We start from the raw sequence: 21,730 nt of genomic DNA on the forward strand, positions 1-21,730 counted from the left end.
CTTTTGAACCCGGAACAATAACAAAAAACAGCTGGGGCCGAACGTTCCCGGCGTTCCCAACGTTCCCGGCGTTCCCGGCGTTCCGAACGTTCCCGGCGTTCCGAACGTTCCCGGCGTTCCGAACGTTCCCGGCGTTCCGAACGTTCCCGGCGTTCCGAACGTTCCCGGCGTTCCGAACGTTCCCGGCGTTCCGAACGTTCCCGGCGTTCCGAACGTCCTTTTGAACCCGGAACAATAACAAAAAACAGCTGGGGCCGAACGTTCCCGGCGTTCCCAACGTTCCCGCGTTCCCGGCGTTTCCCGAACGTTCCCGGCATTCCGAACGTTCCCGGCATTCCGAACGTCCTTTTGAACCCGGAACAATAACAAAAAACAGCTGGGGCCGAACGTTCCCGGCGTTCCCAACGTTCCCGGCGTTCCGAACGTCCTTTTGATCCCGGAACAATAACAAAAAACAGCTGGGGCCGAACGTTCCCGGCGTTCCCAACGTTCCCGGCGTTCCCGGCGTTCCGAACGTTCCCGGCGTTCCGAACGTTCCCGGCGTTCCGAACGTTCCCGGCGTTCCGAACGTTCCCGGCGTTCCGAACGTCCTTTTGAACCCGGAACAATAACAAAAAACAGCTGGGGCCGAACGTTCCCGGCTTCCCAACGTTCCCGGCGTTCCCGGCGTTCCGAACATTCCCGGCGTTCCGAACATTCCCGGCGTTCCGAACATTCCCGGCGTTCCGAACTTTCCCGGCGTTCCGAACGTTCCCGGCGTTACGAACGTTCCCGGCGTTCCGAACGTCCTTTTGAACCCGGAACAATAACAAAAAACAGCTGGGGCCGGCGTTCCCAACGTTCCCGGCGTTCCCAACGTTCCCGGCGTTCCGAACGTCCTTTTGAACCCGGAACAATAACAAAAAACAGCTGGGGCCGGCATTCCCAACGTTCCCGGCGTTCAGTTTCAAGTAATGACTGGGTTACTTTCGGTGCTGCTTTAGTATTGATCATGTTTTGATATTTGAGTCATGTTGTGGATGATCAGATGGAGTTATGATGGTAGCAGTCGCCCAATTGCAGATTCAGCTTGAGCAAAACCTTTGCCTATTGTGTTCAAATCAGGCCCATAGGAGTTACATTCTATGAGAATGTAAAGAAGTTACATTGTATTAGAATGTAGCTTCTTTACATTCCAATAGAATGTAAAAAAGCTACAGTGTATAGAATGATTCTTTTGAAGTTATTCCTTTTTTAAATGTTTTAGACGAGTCACTTATCACTTTAAAAGAGTGATTATAGCTGATTTAACTCATAGACATGAGATTGATCTTCTCATGTCACTCATACAATGATATAAATTCATTCCCGTTTTATTGATCTTACGAAAAGTTACTCCTCATTTTTCGCGCGTTTTTCCTGCAAACGTCCAGCAACATGAGTCTGTTTTGGCTTGTTACATGCATACTGTCTTTTCAAAATAAACTTCCATCTTCACAGGAAACAACAAAGGTTTAGGCGATGAAACTACTTAGTTAGGTTTAGGAAAAGGTCGTAGTTTGCGTTAAAATATCTACGGAAGCGGCGTTGCTTAAGTACGGAAGTCACGTCACAAATAAATCAACATTGGCTTCTCGTTTCACACACGGCACAAACTGCGGCCTCCTGGAGGAAACACCAGTGTTTGTTTGACCCATCCACCTCTCCTCATCCCACCCGTCCTCTGTGGAATTCTACTCATGTAGTCGCTCGCTAGCTATAGCATGTAGCATCCTGGGCATCACTGGGAATCAAAACAAGAGCTTTGAGAGCTTTGAGAGCACTTGTTTGCAATTGCGCATTAACGTGATTAATCAATGATTTAACTTGCTGCTAGCACCACTGATTCACCAAACCTGCTTGCTTGCAGTCTGTGTTCCACCACAGTCCCCTACGCTGCTCTCATGATTCATTTTGTTTCTAAAGATAGATTTGATTTTGTAGCGAGTAACGAAGGTTTCAGGGGAAATGTATCGGAGTCAAAGTATCAGTTTTCTTTGCAAAATGTAGTGAAGTAAAAGTAAAAGTCAACAGAAATATGAATAGTAAAGTGAAGTACATATATAAAAAAAACCGACTTAAGTACAGTAACAAAGTATTTCTACTTCGTTACTATACACCACTGCTAATTTCCCAATGACCTCCCGCGTGCCGGACGGCAACAGCTCGCGGGCCGGATGTGGCCCGCGAGCCTTACAATGCCCAGGTCTGGTATAGAGTATAGTATCGTAAAGCATATAGAATAGTATAGAGTATAGTGTAGTATCTACAGTATAGTATAGTAAAGAGTATGGTATGGTAAGCATATAATATATTGTATGGTGTAGTATTGTAGCTTATAGTGTAGAATTGTTTTTTACAGTTCTGTATAAATTCATATAGTATACCACCAACTGTCCTGTATAACCATATAGTGTAGTATAGAGCTATATAGTATAGTGTAGTATAGTATAGATATATATAATCATAGTATAAATATATAATAATAATATAATATTATGAATAATGTATAGTATAGCACAAATGTAGTCGTGCATAAATGTGCAATGGCATATATATGTATATATATATATATATATACGTAGAGAGAGAGAGAGCGAGAGAGCGAGCGAGTGTGTGTTACAGCAACATTGTTTCCAAAAGTAGATGTTCCAACCAATTGTGATAATCTTGTTGATGTAACTGTAACGACATCAAACTCCATTCATGTTGAGTACCAACAAAAGGGTATTCTGCAACAGTATAAGTTCTGGAGTCATTCACACTGCCGCTAAATCCAGAGCTTAACTTCCATGAGGACACTCGTTATTTTTTACCCCCAACATGTAACATGCCATACATCACATGGTGAGGATGGCTTTTTAAAAGCTTCCATTCACACAGCACAGAATGCAAGCTTTGCAATACCCGAATCCATTCACAGAGAACTCACAGCCACCAATAGTAAGGCTTCAACTCGCCTTTTTTCCATTCGTCAGTCAGAAAGATCCTAATGTTGCCTGTCTCACTTGCAACATTGCATGAAACATACGGCAAGTTATGGATTACTACCTGGAATGTTGTCCACATGGATCATATTGTAAGGTCATAGGTTGGATCCCTGTAACAGTAAATGGCCTTAAGTCCGGTTGGTATATGCACTCGATAAAAAAAACAGACGCCACAGTCCAACTTCTCCTGGCTGGTGCTGGGCACTGCAAAGCCCTTCCAGAGAAATGACAGGAGGTGGTTATAAGGAGAGAATCACTCCTAATTACAGAGTGGGTAATGTGGTGATTGAAGTGCTATCATAAAACCTCTCAGGGGTGACATCGTATAGCACCACAGGGCCCTATCATTTCCTCTGAATTCTTCCACCAAGAAGTCAAACTAGCCCCTCTCCACAGACTACGGACACAGACCATGTAGGTTAGTGGGTTAGTTTAAATGCTTTCCCCTACTCTTGGTGTACACTATCAGTTACCACCAGTTTCCAGGACAGAGAGATCAGAAAGAGAGAGAAGAGGATGCTGGAACTTTCATATATTATGTATCGTTAAATCATAAATTATTAATGCCTGAGAAATGTGGAGTTACAAAGTACATGCAATGCTCAAAATTCAGCATTGTCAAAACACAAATTTGCTCACACAAATGTATAAATACATACTTTTGGGTAATTTCTCACCATCTCTATGGCCTCTATGCAGGCAAGCAAACGCCCTGAACGTCACAGCATTCATAGTGTTGTTGTTGCCATTCTTATACGTAATGATGTATTTTAACAATAAAATAATTAACTATTTTTTTTTTACGAAATTGTTTACTACCTATCAGGCCGTCTGTGACGTCATGACACACCCCTATATGGTAAGGAGACAGCTGTAGACTCGGGATCGAGACGGATACGGTTCTCGACCAATGGGAGCAGACACTACTCCGGAGTGGAGAGCTGTGATTGGACACTGGAGGGGTTATATATTTGTATAGATATGCCTGACTAGTAAACCGTGGGGGCGGGACCATGGAGAAGCGCTGCCCGTCTATGTTGTTACAGATCTAAAAAAGTGGACGAACAGAGTGTCTGCTTACGTTGCCCTTCGCATGGACTAATGTAAGTTATTTCGCACTTTCCTTTACCTTTGGGGGCGTTCCGCGGAGTGAAAGGAGACGTAACAGTAGAATTGTACATTTAGGCATTGTAGTTTTTGCTCTTTGATCGTTTCGTTTTTGCCGAGAAGTGCTTTCAGGCAGAGTGGTACACGCGCTTTTCCATGCAACTGAAGTGGGCTGCTGGGAACGTAGCGTTAGTCGTTGTTGTTGCTGTTCAACGGGCTGCAATGTTTTGACATGCTGCCAACAACCAACGGTGTACGCAGCGAGCCTCGGCGTTTACTGTCGTTGCAGCGAGGCCAGTTCACACAACAACATATAACATAGTTATACCGCTTCCCGCTTTTGCTAGCCAGTGTCCGAGCCGAGTTATCGCCGTGCGGAGAGAAAACCGGGGGACGGCAAAACCCCCTTTTTAAAAAAATGTGGCAATTGAACATGGCTGTGCACGTCGGCGAATGTACAGAACTAGTAACATTATTTTACAGACCTAAATCATAAATATATTTGATCCCCTCCCTACCCACATGCAAAACACGGTACATACTGGCCCTGATTTTAGTGCCACGTTTTCTGAGCGAAATAGCAACGCGTAGGTTACGGTCCCGAGCAGCGTGAACACAACCACAAAACTTGGAAGTGTTGTTTGGATGAAGTGCATCACGTGTAACGTGCGTGCCGAACGTCCGCGAAAGGTCTGAAGTCCTGTTTCTTCAGAAGTGTTTACCTCGAGATTAAGCGAGGCAATAATTGCCAGATTTATTGAATGACGTTTGGCGTAACAGTGTGTTCGTGCGAGAAATAACGGAACGTCATCATAGGGGCTCAATACCCCCCCCCCCCCCCCTGAGCGTTAGATAGGCCAGTCTAATCACTCCTCCTTTCTTCTCTGTTGACAGTTTTGTTTTATACGGAGGAAAAGTTTTCCAGCGTGGGGAAATTGTTCAAAAAAAGAAAGAAAGAAAGCTGCCTTCAACTCCACTGGCTCGGACAATTTGGCGACCTGGCTCCAATACTTGGGGGTCCCCTCTGCTACTGCACGAAGTGAAGGTTGATATGCCACATCTGGTGAGTGAGCATTCACGAGCTTGGCTTTTTTGTTGTGTGTGACAGAAACGCACGAGACTCCGGCTAGCTTGTACTGTAATGAGCTAGCCGCAGCCTATGGGCAGCTTTTCTCTTTGTTTCCGCGCCATACCATACATTTACGTTCGGTCGAGGCCACATGCTTATTTCACACTGCACATCCATTTCGCTTTTAAAACGTGTTACACTGCAGCATCGTCCCAGTTATGTTTTTGTGCGTGGTGGTGGTGGTGTTGCCGGCAGGTGCTTCCCTCCACATTCCACATGTGTGTGTGTGTGTGTGTGTGTGTGTATATATGCCTATCCCGTCTGCCTGCTGCTGCTGCGCCAAGGGCCAGTGCCCATCCATCAGTGCCTCTTTCAGTCAGATTTTATTTATTTGACTTTTATTGAAGTAGTGGCAGTATATTTAAGTATGGGCATAATGGATTTCTGTGAGTGTTTCCTCAGGCGGAGGGTGGTTCCCTTGTCTGAATAGAAATGAAACTGCATGTCAGTTATACTTTTGTATGATGAGATTGTTTCTTTTCCCACATTTCCTGGGATTTTCTATTTGGACTTTTTTTTAGCATAGCATGTAAAAATACAAAAGCTGTTCTGTTTCTAGTTCTGAGCTGGAATTACAGGGACTGTTCCAGTCTCTCTTGTTGTTGTTTTTGTAACATTGCATATGATGAAACTCAATGTATCCTCCGTAAATTTGATGCAACTATGAGATTGGAAAGTTGATGTTTTGTGTATTTTTAGGGAAATCTTTTTGCCACGTTGTGGTTCTGTTTGCTTGTGTTTGACACGTTGTTATTTTATTACTGGGTTGCTGCTCGCCTACACTGTGAGTAAACGCACCCTGCAATAACGTGATTCACTGACCACTTACCTCCCACCGCTGTTGGCCCCAAACCCTTGAGAATCATGTCTCCAGTAACACAGCCTTGTGTTTCTCAGCCCCTCCCGCTCCACGTTGCCAGCGCGAGAGACGTACATCATGCTCTGAAAACGCGGAGTCAGTCCACGGTTTATCACTGCTTTTTATGAATCTGGAAAAGAGCTGGGAGGTACGGCGCTTTGAGTCCTGAGAGGGACAATCGCTGTGTCACATTGCCGCGGTGACTCCCTCAATCCAAAGGCTCCCTCCCACCCACCGATTACCTCAGCGGGTTACAAAGGCTATTTTTCTGTAATGAGGTGCTTAGTGGAGCACATTGTGCTCAGGAGGTTCGTACGCCGCTGAGTTACAGGTGTAGCAGTTGCGTACTCTCCGTTGCGTTGTGTTTAATTCAGGACACGATATATTTTGATGGCTCCAACCAGACGTTTATTCATCGGACAGAATATAGCTGGTAAAAGACAGAACAGCTTCAGTGACTCTCATAGACAACGTTGTGGTCACAAGCTCCGGAACACTGTTAAATCAAAAGGGACAAATACTTAAGCTAACTGTGGTTAGCATGTTACTCATGCTAAATGCTAAATCAGTTAAAACCACTAGAGTCTGCAAGCAGCCAGCAGAGGGCGCTGTTACACACAACCCACTTGTCTCCATGGGGAACTAATGATACGTTGTAAATGATATTTAAACAAGGAAATAATGTGAAAATGATCAGGATTAGCAATAACTTAAATAATATAGTAATACTAGCAACCAATGGCCAGTGATGGCAAGTGGAATCATTAACTCTGTTACACAGGCAGGTTGTAAAATGAGAACAGATGCACGGGGGCCTCAAGGTGCAGCACACTATTTTGAAACATAAGCTAGTTCCAGGCAATATGGAATGCATGTGTGCATACATGCGCACACACAGACACGTTCGCACAAACTGTACCCACAGGTCTGCACACTTTGATGCAACGAGTTAAAGTTTTCCAGAGACTTTGTTCAGTTCACGGGGTTTAGAGTCAGTGCTGCTTCTTATTTGCTTTTAAAGATGTTTGAGCAGGGACGTCTCACTGCAACACAATCGCTCGACTGATTGTATCATGCTGGCTACTGAAATTGATTTCAGGAGCAGACTTTAAAAGCAAGTGTTGTCTTACACAAGAGGAGTCTTTGCCCTGATATGGATTGACAGTTTTGTTTTTTTGTAAACTGAAAGGAGACTAGAAGGGGTGCAGATAACAATTATTTATACAATGGATTAACAGATTAATCTGGTGATCTCCACTAATTGATTACTAGTTTGGTCTGGAAAAATCGCCTGTTTTGTTTAACTGTTAAGGCCACAACTTCTGGACACAGGGAGAAATCGCCCCCCCCCCCTTGCAGCCATGCTGTCTCAGTCGCCTCCAAAACACAACAGCAGGTTAAAGTAAAAATCAAATGGATTTATTATCCAAGAAGCATAAAAACAGATACAAACAGTTACAAACCTAATCACACAATTATTAACAAAACAAACATATATATATAAAATCAAATGTGAGATCCAATCCGAGCCACCCAGAAGGCTGGTCTGCCTCCTCGGTGGCCAGCAGAAGATCTGAAATTCCCCCGTGCTTCAAACCCTTTGTCCCCTCAAAGTTGCATTCCTCAGCTCATCGATCAGCTCACTGATTGGCTGAAGTCCAACAAGCCCCACCTGGGCCTATGCCCCATTGTCCTAAACTTCACACCTCTCCCTGCCACTTTCACACCACCCCCACTCCTGCACATTCCTCAAACCCCATCTCACAGACACTGAATGCATGAAATAAAACTTAAAACCCTCACAATTCCCCCTTTACTCACTCTTCAGAGTGAGTACATGAAACAGTTGTATCCATCAATGCATCATCCACTCATAACTGGTTGCCCTGTATATTAAAAGCATTTATAACAGTTCTCGTGTGGCATTGCTAAAGTAAGTACAAGCTGTTGAGGGAAAAGGATTATTCTTTACACATAGGTGTCATCATGATGTGTAAGCAGAATAGGTGTTACAAATGACATGCTAAAAAACAGCAGACAACACATTGTGCCTCTAAGGTCACATAGTTCTGGGTGTTTCTTCGTCGTCCAATGGTGGGGAATTTGCTTTTCACTCATGTAAGTGTGTATCTCTGTCAAAAAGTTCAGGTGAGTCTGTGAGTGCAGTGACTGTTCAGGTAGCTCGTTCTCGTGTGGGTGGTGAAGAGAACTGTCCATGACACCGCTCAGCTTGCCAGTGCCTTTGTCCTTTCCGGTTGGGGGTTGTGGAGTGGTTTGGGGGAAGGGGGGTTAATGAAGCCGCTGTCTCAGTGGGTGTAACCAGCTCTGCTGCCAGGATCATCGGTGTTTTTTAAGTCAGTGAACTGAGTCTGACTTGCTGCCAGTCAGACATGTCCTTTCACACCATTCCTGGTCCTCGTACCAGAACACATGTGCAATCTCCACCTTTTACAACTCAGATTGTGTGGGAGACAGAGAAACAGAGACAGCAGTATATTTTGTCCAACAAACTCATTATACATTTCACTTCTCTCTCTTCTCTAAGCACACTCCAAGTTGATCACATTTTAATTGGCAAAAACTGCCTTTTTCAAGGAACCCCAATTTAGTCCACCCTTATATTTGCCTCTGGTTTAACAGGCCATCTATTTTTTCGCTGTATTCTCCATATCACATTGCGGGACTCTAACCCGGCCTCTCTGAGGTCTTATTTAGCGTATCACATTGCAGGACTCTAACCCGGCCTCCCTGAGGTCTTATTTAGCGTATCACATTGCGGGACTCTAACCCGGCCTCTCTGAGGTCTTATTTATCACATTGCGGGACTCTAACCCGGCCTCCCTGAGGTCTTATTTAGCGTATCACATTGCGGGACTCTAACCCGGCCTCTCTGAGGTCTTATTTATCACATTGCGGGACTCCAACCCGGCCTCTCTGAGGTCTTATTTAGCACATTGCGGGACTCCAACCCGGCCTCTCTGAGGTCTTACTTAGCACATTGCGGGACTCTAACCCGGCCTCTCTGAGGTCTTATTTAACACATTGCGGGACTCCAACCCGGCCTCTCTGAGGTCTTATTTAACACATTGCGGGACTCCAACCCGGCCTCTCTGAGGTCTTATTTAGCGTAAATGTCAGGAGAATGCACTTTTCCAGCTACAGGTTACTCTGCGGTCTTTCTCTGTGCCCAGATGCGGCCCTCAGGGTCTATGCGGTCCGTGAACACTTTCGGCTAAGATTACCAAAACAGATTTTTATTAAAATGGCTCTGCTCACCTTTTATTCGTGTACACTCCGAAAGTATCCGCGGTCCCACATCCCCGTCTTAGAGTTCGTCAAGTCCCATCTGCGGTGCCAAATTTGTTAAGGCCACAACTTCTGGACACAGGGAGAAATCGCCCCCCCCCCCTTGCAGCCATGCTGTCTCAGTCGCCTCCAAAACACAACAGCAGGTTAAAGTAAAAATCAAATGGATTTATTATCCAAGAAGCATAAAAACAGATACAAACAGTTACAAACCTAATCACACAATTATTAACAAAACAAACATATATATATAAAATCAAATGTGAGATCCAATCCGAGCCACCCAGAAGGCTGGTCTGCCTCCTCGGTGGCCAGCAGAAGATCTGAAATTCCCCCGTGCTTCAAACCCTTTGTCCCCTCAAAGTTGCATTCCTCAGCTCATCGATCAGCTCACTGATTGGCTGAAGTCCAACAAGCCCCACCTGGGCCTATGCCCCATTGTCCTAAACTTCACACCTCTCCCTGCCACTTTCACACCACCCCCACTCCTGCACATTCCTCAAACCCCATCTCACAGACACTGAATGCATGAAATAAAACTTAAAACCCTCACATAACCAACCGTCAGTCCCGAAAACAACAACAGCAGAAACAGTTTATTATCGCAGAAGACAAAATCAATCCGCAGTTTGAGTTCAAACAGGAGAATCAAATCAACTGAGAATTAGCTAAGAGGTAAAAGAAACCTCACGCAAATGTGTTTAAAACTGAATAATGATGCAAAAAGATAACGAAATGATATGCCAATCCAATCCAACCACAGATCTGTCCTGCTTACTGATTTGCATCATGAACCACAATGGGTTGAATATGTTAAAGGGAGAGCTATCATGATATAAATAGTGTTTCATTTATTTTACTTACTCGTTATACAGAACATGCTGGTTTTCCTTGTTGGCCCATAATGCTGCTCAGCCTCAGCCTGTCCTTTTTAAGCATCAGGTGCAGGACGTGTAGAGCCTCTCCATGGGACCGGGTAGGTTATGGCAGATGGGCGACACTTCGTCTGTTAACGAAGTAGAACGGCAGGCGACGATTGCTTCGGGTGCATGTTGGTGTCGGTCTGTGATTTTTATTTATATTTGGCAAGCCGTGATGCCGGTGTTGTCCTGAATCAACACTGCTGTGGATGGGGCTGGGGATTTGTTCAGACAAATATTTGGATACTGATTCCAGTTTAATCTGCACTGCTGTCAGATTTAGATGGTCCCTCGTCACAGGCGTAGAAGAAGGATGTTTTAAAGCAACTGGTAATGTGGAGGGACGTCCCGATCAAGTTTTTATTATTGGCCCTGATCTGAGTCCTTTTTAACAATAATGTGTATGATGCTTCCATTCACTTCAACGATGATAAAATATGTATCTGACAGATTCAAAATAGGTACCTGTTGTTGTTTGTATTATTCACATATAACAAATAACTTATTATTAATATATAACACCGTTACAACCCTGTGTGTAAGCCTCATTTATTGATATGTGGTTAATGCAATATGAACTTGGAGAATGATACACCTGAACTTGATTTGATCCAGTCGAGAGAAGATGTGTCATTAGTACTGCCATACAATAACGTGAGATGAAGTAGAAATAGAGTGACAACAGCAATACCATACATTCTTCCATTTTTTTAATCTTCTTTTGTTACAAGCTGCTGCAGTATTTCTGCTCTGCACCTCTGCGTTCTCCCATCATCCAAACAGCTCAGTGCTCTCGTTGTCTTTTGCTCTTGAATTTTCCCCATTGTCCGTTAAACCACGGCGTTCGTACGGTACTAACCAGTTTCTCTTTTTGCTTATTTCAAACAAAACGCACCACTCTGCTAGTAAAGAGCTACCAGACAGACACCAGGTGTTCGCAGTGGCAAAATCTATAATGCTTTAATGAGCTGGCCAAAAGGTCGAATCCCCGTTGTGAGGAATACACCTGTAATAAAGAGAAGAAAACATGTCTGCTTTGGGAAACTACATGTCAGGGATTACTCCATTTTTCATTTGTATTCCGTTATTCCAGCCTCCTCCTCTCCTCCGCCCTCTTTAATGTGGACGTGCTAAACAGGGGATAATGGATTCCTTATGAGAGGTAATTGTGCAGCTACAACATAAATATGATGGCGGCTCTGGTGTTGTGGCTGCTGCGATTAGTTCTCGTGTGAAGCCCCCGAAGGGCTCGGCGAGATGAATGTCAATAGCGGCAACCTTACAAGTATCGCTGAGCGCGTTGCCAGTGCTCAGGGCCGGACGTCTGAGTGACTGGTGGCGGTGGTGAACAACAACGCCATAGACCACAGAGATCAGTGTTCATGCAGCATGTTGTGGCACAATACAAACACCGTTTGTGTTAGATGGCAACAAATGTATTCCCCTTTGAAAATATAATGATTATGATTTTTGTTGTGCAAGTGGGTCAGGAATGTACTTCCCCCTATACAAATATTTTCATTAGCTGCATCATGCCTGTGTATAGTATTCATGCACTATGGCTTTCAACAGTATGTTTAATCCATGCAATCAATGCAATATGTGCAGGGAAAGTGAAATATTAAAGTCCAATTTAAATTGGCAGTAAGTTTATTGAATATTTTCCATTGTGACCAAGATATGCCTTCAGGCACCGATCCGAGCGTCAGCCCTTCATACAATGTTCATCAGCATCCATGTTACCTGTTGTCTGAAGACGCAGCACAGGCCCCACTTTTCTTTCAGCGGGACACACACGGGGCTTAACGTGAGCAAAGAGCGGCTTAAATGCTTAACAAGAGACTAGAATCACCGTCGGCCTGTCTTTGCAGAGGATTGGGCTGCAGATCTGGATTCAGGTGACAGAAACTCATGCCAAGTTCTGAAATGAAAAAATCAAGCCCAGCATTGCCAGTCCCCCCGCCACCCCTGACCCCACACAAATCATCAGGTTCAATATTTGTGTCATATTTTACGGTTTTAAATTGGCAGAATATTGTAATTCCAACTGTGCTCCAGTAGGTAAAACTAAATATAGCCTAGGCATTTCTGAAAGCTTCCGTAAAAGTCAGGAACATTGGTCGGTCACCCTTTGTCTCCCAGAGAAGTGCAATGAGACGTTTTGGTGAAAATGACATAAAAGAACACCGCGTCACGAGGAAAAAAAGCTTTGACATTTCATGGTCAAACACCATTTCCCATGTCACACCAACACAGGCCTTGAACAAGAAGCAATACAAGTCTGCCCGTATGTGTCTGAAAATGCACAGCTCAGTCATCGACTTTGATTTGGTTTAACTGGAACCGGACTACCAAACTCCACGCTGAAGACTTTTGCTTAAGCGGCCAAAAGTCTGTCAAAGCCATCACTGCCTTCTGTGTTTCGGTTGATTTAAAGCAAGGCTTTTTAATTCGACTGATGTGAGAGTTAACTTGGACGACCGGCTCTTTAAACCTGGGACAGGGAGAGTAAGCGTGTGTGTGTGTGTGTGTGTGTGTGTGTGTGTGTGCGTGTGTGTCGTGGACCTGCAGCAGTGCTGGTATTTGAAGAACAGCGACTGACTGTCCTTGGCTCTAAACCGTCAGCCCACTGTGAGAAGAACGGCCTGTGACTTGGAGTTGCACAAACAACATTTTTTGCGTTGTGACTATAAGTGCAGCAGCACCAGTTTAATATTTTTTTAACGATGTGTCAAACGTGCGAACAGCAGAGTCTGGAAAGTGTTGTTTCACATCTCTCAGCTCATTTCTTTGGTTTTACGGGCCCACGACCAGCCAGACGAAGGTTTTGCTTCGATCTCGCCGCTCTCATCGGCCTCGTTCCCAACAGCAGCCATGCAGCTATTTTCCCTGTAAAAGCTCCTGTAGACCAACTTTGCATGAGTCAAGGGGGGGGATAACTTGTCATGTCCCCCCCCCCCGAGACTCTGTTCTAAACGGAAACCAGTCCTAAATGAGTAAAAACCCAAAGTGTCGATAGGGTCCGGAGTTTACGGTTCAGCTGTCGGTACTTTTAGAAGTTACGGAGTGGAAAACAGCACTGTCGCAAACCTCCCCTCTGTGTTTTTATTTTCTCACAAGATAATCAAAAATAACCGCTCAGAGTATCAATAAGGAACCGATAAGCAGAATTGATAAGACCACTTTTAAAAACTCAAAACTGTCTCTAAAATGGGTGAAAATGTGACAAAAGTCTGTAGATCTGTTCGCACACCTTTTTCTCTTTTCCTGTTTGTCTGTATCATGTGCTGTAGTCGAGCTATACTTGATGGCTTTGTGTCTGGTTTTGGATGAATAATTCCAGTCAGGTCTCGATAGAATTACTAACGTCTTTGAAAGGCTTCCTGAAACCTGGTTTCTTTATCCTCTTTGTCAATCTATTTTGAATTAGGAGAAGACTCCTCATGCTTTTATGTATTTTACCTACCTTTGCATCCAGCATTACAAATACAATACTTATTGATTCATCCATTTTGCACCCGAGTGTTCCCGCTCTTTCTGTGTGTGTGTGTGGGCTGTACCCTCCTGCTCCTCTTTTTGGTGAGTGTCGTGCCCTCCTCAGTAGTGTCGTGTCCCCGTCCACTTTGCATTGTCAGGGAACACCGAAACGGTCGAAGAAGGCAGGAAAATAAGCCCTGCTTGGATTCATATCCTTGCTGATTTTAAGGTTTTAGTGCTCAGATAAATGGTGTGATTGTTTCTGTGCATACTGTGCATACTGTGGCATTTGCAGTATGTACAGTAGTGTTACATAAAGGTTGAGCTCTATAATCTCATTCATTTCATCTCATTCCACAGTCAAAGTGATGTTAAACTCTGCAACGTTGATTATATTGTAAGTCAATAATATTGATGATTACGTTATTTCATGCCAAACAATAATTATATATATATATATATATATATATATATATATATATATATATATATATATATATATATATATATATTACCCATTTAATTTAAATAAAAAAAATATTTTCAGGACCGTCTTGATGGAAATATAATACATTTTGTGGGTTGACTATTTATTTGGAATCAAATGAATACATCTGCAGGAGGAGAGTGGACATGCCGCCGCGTTGGTCTGTATTTCTTATGTTGATTTCGTCTTCTTTACTTCACCTCAGGTGGTCAAAGGAAGTTTTATTTGCATTCTTGTCCAGAGTTGAATTAAAACCCAGTGGTGTTAATGCAACCCAGCCTTTCCTGTTTTTTGTTTTTGTTTGTTGCTAAATTGGTCTTAACTCTAAATCCTGGGAGCAGTAAAGTCTTAATTTGCCTCTTAAACAAAGCTCTGTCTCGATCTACGTTCTGTCTCTGCCTCATTTCATGCAGTTGCCCTTCTTCCTCTCTTCCTCTCTTCCATATTTGCTTTCTCTGCCCCCCCCCCCCCTCCTCCTCTCCCTGTTTTTTCTTTTTTCTTTCTGCATTTTTTCCCTTGTTATGGTTTTCACTGTGTTGCTCCGAACCTTTTTTTCTACGTCTGCTGTGCGCTGTATTATGTAGCGTTTAAGACTATTTGCTTTTGACAGGAACTGGGAACGGTTTGGGTCAGATTTAGTTTTAGTGCGATGCTGATCGTGGCTTGCATATGCCTGAGGAGAAGGAGAACACGCACTCGTACGTAGTCTCTCCAACTCTCTCTCTCCACACTCCACATGCACCCTGCACACTGCCTTGCCCTTCTGTCTAAATTATTGGGAAAATGACACAGCTTGAAGGGCCATAAAAGTATTTAATGTCGAGATGGTGTGTGTGTGTGTGTGTGTTGTTGTATTGAAAATGTTAGATGTCAGTGAGTCAGATTGGTGTTGCCGGTTTCTTTCTTCATGGTTGTTGTGAACTGCTGTTTTATGTGAGTGGCTGACTGCTCTGCTGTTTTCACAGCTCCAGCTCTAGTTGGTAATCTAATGGAATAAAGCAGGGGTATTGAATTAAAATTCCAAAAGGTCCAGATTGCGAAAATCTCCTCGGGTAAAGGTCCGGAACATTACAATAATATCTAGCTTGCGCTATTTTGTGCCACATATGTATATCGTAGTAGTAACGTCTCTGTGTAGTCAACAACTGTCAAATCAAATAAAGAAAGTACACATCAATTATATTTTAATTATTATTATTCTCAGTTTTTAAGTGGATGGATTATAAATAATACATAAATAAATGTTCTTCTCATTTCAAGTAAAATAAGGGCTGGAATAAAGAACAACTGACATAATAGAAAGCTTTTCAAAAATGTGAAAAATAAATTACTAAATTTTAGAAAAATCGATTTCTCTGAATTGCCCTGAAGCTTTAAATTCAGTTCATTCAGGTGTGAAGTGATGTCAATCAAAATCAACATTATATTTGTCTCTTCTTCAAACAAGATAAATCAGTGAGCATGGACTTTATGTGAGGTTATTAACACTTGTTTCAGCTCTATTCACTCTGGTAACATCCTTGTTGGGCAGTGAACTCATGTGTTAGGATTCTGATCATTTTGGGCTCTTAGGTTTATTTTCTGTGAATTCATTTCAGATGTGAGTGGGTACGTTTGTTCAAAAGAGTTGTGCTTTGTCTCGTAGTGATGTTATTAACATGAAGAGTAAAGGGAAAAGTCAGACCACCAAGGCTGAACTCATCAACTTAAACTCCCACTGATTAACATCCTAAAAGTCTTTGAAATGCTCTCCTTGCAGTCAAGCTGCCGGTGTGTGTCCTTGGCAGTCGTAAACTGCCATCATTCATAACTACTTACTAGCTGCAGCTGACAGTGTGCGCCGTCATGACCACCGATCCTCTCCTGGTCCACGCAAACAACTGCCACAGAGATTTTCATCTTTATCAACATGGCTTCCACCCCGGAGGCAAGAGTAGATGTTATCTTGTACCTGCACCCAGGAGCCCTACAGGTAAGACCACAGGCCCTGCTATCAATGAGCCTTTGGCTATGACTGGTATTACTGGTTTACCGCTCGGGCCGCAATGCAATACTATTTTAGGATGGTGCTTTCTCCGTGCACATTCGTTCATTGAGAGATTTCACTGTACACGCAGCACTAACATCAGGTAAATAGATGAGTGAGGCAAAGTACCAAGGGAGTAAAGTAAAAAAAACAGAAACGGCATTGGTTGAGGAATGATTCTATCCCAAGGTCGATCACTGTCAACGGTTCCCACTGTATTTGCAGTATATTAACAGTGATATTATCTGTCTGTTATGAAGCAGAAAAGTACAGCAGATCTATCTTAATCATGCCAATAATTGTAGCATAGCGCTTCCTTCTTCCACCGAGTATTTGTGTCAGGTCGTGTCTCTGTTGGACAGACTCGCTCATCTCTGTGGGTACTCCGGAGTTTCGACACCAGTTGATTCAACTCACTCCCAGCCGTTCCAAAATTAGACCCGGGCCGTGCAGATGGTCTATTTACTGGGGTGGCTCTCACAACACTCACTTTCACTCATCCTCTCATTCATCCTTTGTTTGTGTGGCACATTCTGAGTATTCAGTCAGATTTGGATGAATGGATGAATATATTTTGCAGTAATATCTATGTCCTAGCATGTCTTGACTTGATGATTCCTCTGCGTGTGTGTGTGAAGCCGTCAAAACAAGGTTGCATCAGTCAGATGGAAGTGTATGTGGATGACACTTACAAGAAGTTAATGTGGTTATCTTTATGTCACCCATCGGTTTGTGGTCTGCCGTTTTTCAAAGCCTCAAGTTCAGCAATTTTGCCGTTGCCCTCTTGGATTTTGGTTGTCGTCTTCGTTTTTGGCTGTCGCCATCTATGCTTTTGGCAACCAGAAGTGACACAAAAGGGTGGAGCACAACAGCACACTGAATAAGACATTTTTCGGCAACCAACAGTGTTATAATTGTTGGAATGCTGTTAAGCATTCCAACTATTGTTATCCTGTTTCTTCATTGTTGGAATGCTGTTAAGCATTCCAACTATTGTTATCCTGTTTCTTTATTGTTGGAATGCTGTTAAGCATTCCAACTGTTGTTATCCTGTTTCTTTATTCAACTTCTATTTCTTCCGTCGCACCTCTTCTTCTCCTTCATATTTTAAGCTACAGAAACCGTTTAACTATTAAAATGTTCAGCGCTTTCACCAGAGGGGTGCTCTGACTTTTCATATTTCTAACCTTTAAACTTTTTGAATTATTAAGCTTTTTATTTTCAATGGAATCTCTATGGAGAATATTTTCAAATGGCTTCAGGCACACAGGTGTTCGCGATTGAGCCAATTAGTGATGTTGATAAACACACAGACTCACAGACACACACGCACATACACTTCTCTCCCTCTATCTCTCTGTGTCTCTCATACAGTCATTCAGGTCTTAAGGATCTTCAGAGGTCTTTCCCCCCTCCTCCACACACGCACGCACGCACGCACACACACACACACACACACACACCCCATTTTAAAATAAAAGCCGCACACACATGATTTGTTGCAGCTGTTACGTGTTGCAGCTCGGCCAATCAGATATGAGGATTCTGATAAGTTTCCTGATTAGAGTGACATTTACACACACCGCACCACAAGAGGGAGAGACGAGGAAAGACATGGCAGAGCAGGACAACAGTCATGTAAGCTGTAAAAGATAAAACATCAGACAATCTCCAAATGAGAAAGTTTGCCAGAGATATCAGAGCCTCTATCTCTCTGTGTGTCTCTCTCATACAGTCATTCAGGTCTTAGAGATCTTTAGAGGTCTTTCCCCCTCCTCCTCCACCCCCCCCCCCCACACACACACACCATTTTAAAATAAAAGCCCCACAGAATGAATCCTAACTGAAATGCTTGTGATGAGCCTGTCATTTAATAACCGGTTTGTGTTTATCTAACATTATGATTCTATCTCCTCTCCCCTTCTCCCCCACACCCCATTTCAAAATAAAAGCTAAATGAAACAAAAGAATGTCATCACGCCGACTTGTTCGCTTCCTTGTGTATACTCATGAAACAAGGGTGTAGTTTGTTAAAAACGTTTTAGGCGTTTTACTTTCTGGTAAAAATCCATTGTCTTCTTGTACAGGGAGGGATCCAGTGGATGCCTACTTCCTGGCTCGCCTAAAAGTGTGTCATCTTTTTGGGAACCACACCTTTCTTATTCTCAAAAAACAATCGTAGCATTGTATCAATGACACACAGACCAGGTAAACATAATTGCAATGCCAGGCAACATCTTGGATTTAACATTGTGGCCTGTAAATGATGACAATCTGGACTTTAAACACCTGTCGTGTGTGCATTAGGCTGATACAACTGCATCCACCTTACTGTTAGGCTCTATACTCAAAAATATAATAGTCCTTTATTTGTAAGCAACTAGCAGAGGCCATTAGATAGTCTGCTCTGCAGTTCTGTATGCTGAATTCTCCTAGTGATCGTATAATTGTAATCTGTTGTCTATCAGCATCCATTCTGTGTAAATGATGAGAAAATCAATACTAAGAAACTGCACTTCCCTCCCACGTGTCTACTAATTAAAAAAGCAGCAAAACAACGTCTGATGAAAATCAATCCAAAGGGTTGAGGTTTAAAAGTTGTAGTTTGCAACAAATGCAATGATGATAAAACTGTATTTTTGTGTGGATCGGCTGAGCTTCTGTTTCTGAGATTAAACGAGTAGAAAGCAGCTTTCAAAACTGTCCCTGACTACTGCTGGTTTTCTGTCCTTCCACTCACTTAATTACCGTTAATTACAGTTAATTGCAGTTGTTTGGGTTCACCTTGGGATCACCTTGTGTACATCACTCCCTGATGAGAACCAGCAGGACTCCCGACTCCCGATTATTGAATCCGATAGTGACTCATACCAGTTCAAACACTTTCTGTGCACTTTTAAAATCGACAGCGACATAATTGTTTTGTCTGTAAATGATGACAATCTGGACTTTAAACACCTGTCGTGTGTGCATTAGGCTGATACAACTGCATCCACCTTACTGTTAGGCTCTATACTCAAAAATATAATAGTCCTTTATTTGTAAGCAACTAGCAGAGGCCATTAGATATTCTGCTCTGCAGTTCTGTATGCTGAATTCTCCTAGTGATCGTATAATTGTTGGAATGCTGTTAAGCCGTTAATTGAGAGGAAAACCAACTTTCTGCTCCATAGAGACTAGGGGTGTCACGGATCACAAACCTCACGGTTCGGTTCGGATCACGGTTCAGGAGTCACGGTTCGGATAATTTTTCGGATCAACAAAGAAAAGGGGAGGAGACAAATATAACTTTGCTTTCCATTTATTAATGAAAGAACTTCAAGAACACTAAAAGCAAAGAACTTTGGGCTATAGTCTTACATGAAAACAAAAATATTGAAGATGTCCAATTTGAAACAAAATGAAATGAATAAATAAAAATAATACATTCAAGAATTCTGTTAAGTTTAAGTGCAACATGAGTTATGTTGATATCCTCGTCCTTTCATCAATGTTGAAAGAAAGAAACAGCCAGTGAGCTTCCACTGTTTACACTGAACTGAACTGCTCAGCAACAACTTGGTCTGTGTTTACTTCCTGTCAGGTTATGCCATTCAAATACACAATAATGTTACATTACTGTGACATTATTTTCAAAAAGATGAGAATATCTCCATTGTCTGGGGAGAGGGTCGACCTTTCTGTGGTGACTGGAATATTATTGGGCCTGTCTAGCTTCACTCTGATACTTCTGTCAGCACCTGAACCAGGTGTGTGTGTGTGTGTGACTCTCTCAGAGGGGGCGTGTCTACAGCACCTGCCCAGGTGTGTGTGTGTGTGACTCTCACAGAGGGGGCGTGTCTACAGAACCGGACTAAGAATCACTCCGCCGTGGTGAAAGCAGTCTCTACAGTCTTTTCCTTCTCATAGAGGCCTGGAACAGCTTCACACTGAAGTGGGTGCGTGAGTGGATTTCGTAGCGTGGCTCAAGCATTTTAACCAGATTTAGAAATCCTTTGTTTTCTACACCGGAGTGTCCCCGTCGCTGACAGACGGGATGGTGGCTCTTCATATGTGTGGACATGCCGATGTTTTGCCGTTGTCGTGTGTCTCTCTTTAAATAACGCCGACATACCGTAACGGTTTTGTCCACCACCCTCATCCATCATCATACGTTACAGGGAAGACAAAATGTTCCCAAACTTGCGACTTAAATGACGCCGCGGCTTCTGACGTTCCTCCGCTCGCCATGACTTTAAATGCTTCTAAGCTGCTCCGTTCACGTGAACACACTACTGCTTTATATCTGTTCACTGACACTCTGCATTGATATTTGGGGACTTGTTACTTGAAAAGGAACAGCAACAGTAGAACTTTACACACTATGATGATTACACTGTAAAAAAATAAATAAAAATACTCGATTGATCCGCGGTTCACGAGTGATCCGAACCGTGAGGGGTGATCCGAACCGTGAGGGGTGATCCGAACCGTGAGGGGTGATCCGAACCGTGAGGGGTGATCCGAACCGTGAGGGGTGATCCGAACGGATCACGGATCGATCCGTGACACCACTAATAGAGACCAATGTTAAATTTTGCTTCAAAAACATCTTCCACAGAACACGGTACCCCATTTCCCTTGTATATTCTGCTCTAAAAGGACCATAATTTAAGAAATGAACATCATGATGCATTAAAGAAGGCTTGAAACTAGTGATTGAGACCATAAACTCGTGTTTACAATGTTTACTGAGGTAATTAATCAAGTGAGAAGTAGAGTCATTTTCTCATAGACTTCTATACAATCAAACTTTTTTGCAGCCAGTGGAATCGCCCCCTGATGGCCATTAGAAAGAATGCAGCTTTAATGCAGGGGATCTGGCCGCCGCGCTACAGTGCGAGTATACGTGCGTACTCTGTCTGTGTGTGTGCTTGACTTTATCCAGGCTCTGTGTGTGTGTGTGTGTGTGTGTGTGTGTGTGTGTGTGTGTGTGATGGTGTCTAGTGTATATATGCTGAAAGCTGACACAGCTGTTTCACAGTAACCACACTGTGTTCTCCACACTATCTACAATTTCACTCCGTGGCTCGCCTCCAGTCAACTCCTGCCACTTCCCTCCGTCGTTGGTTTCTCTCCGTCTCACTTTCTCAGATGTCCTCCGTCTGTCCGTCCTCCCACTCCTATGGCGCTTGGATGTAAAGTAGCTGCGCACTACAGCCCCAGGGTTAAATGTCACCAGTGTCAGACGTCAGGTGGGTCACTGAAATAGTTAACCTTAGCCACAGAACACGCGAGCACCGTCACCCATAAGAATATCAAACATAGCGAGACAGTTTATTCCAATATTCATTTCAATAAATAGTTTGGTTGTGAGACTGATGAAAATATAAAGAGAAAAGCCTGTGCAGCTTTAGCGTGCGAGTATTGAT

The 21,730-nt window shown here is 43.3% G+C and overlaps 1 protein-coding gene across 1 annotated transcript in view; it reads left to right on the forward strand.

The window, feature by feature from the left end:
• The first annotated feature begins 4,066 nt into the window (after positions 1–4,066).
• The window catches only part of LOC306780845 (vitamin D3 receptor A), a 56,905-nt gene continuing 39,241 nt past the window's right edge, over positions 4,067–21,730 (forward strand). Inside the window, exons 1-2 of the mRNA XM_079273345.1 lie at positions 4,067–4,111; positions 5,010–5,178. The gene's annotated coding sequence lies outside the window, so the exon portion shown is untranslated. The remainder of the gene's footprint in view (positions 4,112–5,009; positions 5,179–21,730) is intronic.

The sequence above is a fragment of the Melanostigma gelatinosum genome (genome assembly GCF_949748355.1).
Source record: "Melanostigma gelatinosum genome assembly, chromosome: 8".
In the NCBI taxonomy this organism is placed as follows: domain Eukaryota; kingdom Metazoa; phylum Chordata; class Actinopteri; order Perciformes; family Zoarcidae; genus Melanostigma; species Melanostigma gelatinosum.